Source organism: Gekko japonicus, unplaced genomic scaffold, assembly GCF_001447785.1.
Source record: "Gekko japonicus isolate JY-2015 unplaced genomic scaffold, Gekko_japonicus_V1.1 scaffold7525, whole genome shotgun sequence".
In the NCBI taxonomy this organism is placed as follows: domain Eukaryota; kingdom Metazoa; phylum Chordata; class Lepidosauria; order Squamata; family Gekkonidae; genus Gekko; species Gekko japonicus.
The window spans coordinates 1-2,636 of record NW_015163311.1 but is presented as its reverse complement, the minus strand read 5'-3'; the positions used below and the strand labels follow the sequence as shown (position 1 = coordinate 2,636).

The following is a 2,636-nucleotide window of genomic DNA, read 5'->3' as shown; positions in this document are numbered from 1 at the left end:
TACATCACTACATTCCAAATGAGGCTTTACCTTCAATGTCAGTATTGTCTACTTAGACTGGCAGTGGCTCTCCAGAGTCTCCGGCAGAGGTCTTTCACATCACCTATGACCTAGACATTTTAGCTGGACATGCCAGGGATTGAACCTGGGACCTCCTGCATGACAAGCAGATGCTCTACCACTAAGCCATCGCCCCGCTTACTCAAAGTGAGACAGATTTTCACCTAAAGAACGTAAGAACATCAGAAGAACCCTGCTGGATCAAACCTGTGGTCCACCTTGTCCAGCATCCTGTCTCACACAGTGGTCAACCAGTTCCTCTGGAGGGCCAACAACAAGGCAGAGAGGCCGAGGCCGAGGCCTTCCCCTGACAAGAACATCAGAAGGGCCCTGCTGGATCAAACCTGTGGTCTACCTTGTCCAGCATCCTGTCTCACACAGTGGTCAACCAGTTCCTCTGGAGGGCCAACAACAAGGCAGAGAGGCCGAGGCCGAGGCCTTCCCCTGACAAGAACATCAGAAGGGCCCTGCTGGATCAAACCTGTGGTCTACCTTGTCCAGCATCCTGTCTCACACAGTGGTCAACCAGTTCCTCTGGAGAGCCAACAGCAGGACAGAGAGGCCGAGGCGTTCCCCTGATGTTTCCTCCTGGCTGTAGGATTCAGGGGATCATTGCCGATAAGAGAAGCCGATGTTGGATCAGGCCAATGGCCCATCCACTGATGGACCTCTGCTCCATATGCTTATCTAATTCCCTTTTGAAGCCGTCCATGCTTGTAGCCGCCGCCACCTCCTGTGGCAGTGAATTCCAGGTGTTCATCACTCTTTGGGTGAAGAAGGACTTCCTTTTATCTGTTTTATCTGTTTCCTTTTATTTCCTTCTGTCCGTCCTGAGCCTAGTGCCCATCAGCTTCATTGGATGCCTCAAGTTCTAGTATTTTGGGAGAGGGAGAAAAAGTCCTCTTTGTCAACTCTCCTGGAGCATCATGTCTGAGGATCCCCTTCTGCCCCACACCATGGCTATCAAGCCTGACGACAGTAGCTGCTACAGGACAATGGACGCTGGAGTGTATCTTGGGGTTACATCCCCTAAGCTGTTGCTAAATGTATCCCCCCCTCTTCTGAAGGGCTCAGGAGCTCTGGGTCCCCTTGGACTTTGTCAGAGAGAACGGCATTCTGCTCCAGCAAAGGAGACAAGCAAAGGGGAATGGATCTATCATGAGGACAGGCAGAAGCCACGTGTGCATGATTCATATCAGGATAGAAAGGTCACCTCTGCATTAAATCATCCCTCACCTTTGCTGTATCGATTCCATCCATCGCTTCCACGCTATCACATTTCAGCTTTATTCTGGTGGTGCTCAGAGGAGGTCTGGTGACTTGTTTGTCTTCTGCTTCCTTACTTATAAATGTTCTGATCCATGTTTGTGTTGTGGAACATCTGAGATGCCTTGTCTGTGTGTGTGTATGTGTGTGTTAATTGTCAGAAGTTCCCTCCTGGCTCAGACCAGTAGTCCATCTAGTCCAGCATCCCGTCTCACACAGAGACCGACCAGTTTCTCTGAGATGAACATCAGAAGAGCCCTGCTGGATCAGACCAGTGAGGGTGCATCTAGTCCAGCATCCTGCCTCACACAGTGGCCAGCCAGTTTCTCTGGAGGGCCAACTAGAGGGCATGGAGGCCGAGGCCCTCCCCTGAGGAGAACATCAGAGGAGCCCTGCTGGGTCAGACCAATGAGGGTCCCTCTAGTCCAGCCTCCTGTCTCACACAGTGGCCAGCCAGTCCCTCTGGAGGGCCAACAACAGGGCAGAGAGGCCGAGGCCTTCCCCTGAGAAGAACATCAGAGGAGCCCTGCTGGATCAGACCAGTGGTCCATCTAGTCCAGCATCCCGTCTCACACAGGGGCCAGCCAGTTCCTCTGGAGGGCCAACAACAGGGCAGAGAGGCCTTCCCCTGAGAAGAACATCAGAAGAGACCTGCTAGATCAGACCAGTGAGGGTGCATCTAGTCCAGCATCCTGTCTCACACAGTGGCCAGCCAGTCCCTCTGGAGGGCCAAGAACAGGGCATACAAGCTGAGGCCTTTCCCTGAGAAGAACATCAGAAGATGTTTCCTCCTGGCTCTGGGACGAAAGGGAACCTCTGACTTGAGAGGTTCCCTTTAGTCACCATGGCTAGTAGCCACAGATGGAACCTCTCCTTCATAAATCTATCTAATCCCCTTTTGAAGCTGTTTATTCCTATGATTTATGGCAACCCTATGAATTAATATCCTCCAAAAGGTCCTGTCCGCCTCGCTTGGGTCTTGCCAACCGAGGGCCGTGGCTTCCTTGACTGAGTCAATGAATCTCGCATTGGGCCTTCCTCTTTCTCCCCTGCCTTCAGCTCTTCCTAGCATGATTGTTTCTCCCAGTGACTCTTGCCTTCTCATGATGTGACCAAAGCAAAACAGCCTCAGTTTAGTCATTTTAGCTTCGAGGGAGAATTTTGGCTTGATTTGATTTGGAACCCACCGATTGGTCTTTTTGGCCATCCACAAGGTCCACTTAGAACTCAATAGGTACAGCACTCTATTACAAGCATCATTAGAAGCAGGAGAAAAACATAGGGGGCAGGGGGCATTTCCTGCAGGAGCG

The 2,636-nt window shown here is 51.6% G+C and overlaps 1 non-coding gene across 1 annotated transcript; it reads right to left on the bottom strand.

The window, feature by feature from the left end:
• Positions 1-124: 124 nt before the first annotated feature.
• Positions 125-195, bottom strand: TRNAD-GUC. The gene has a single exon. It is a non-coding gene; the product is annotated as a tRNA-Asp (tRNA).
• Between the last annotated feature and the right edge of the window lie 2,441 nt (positions 196-2,636).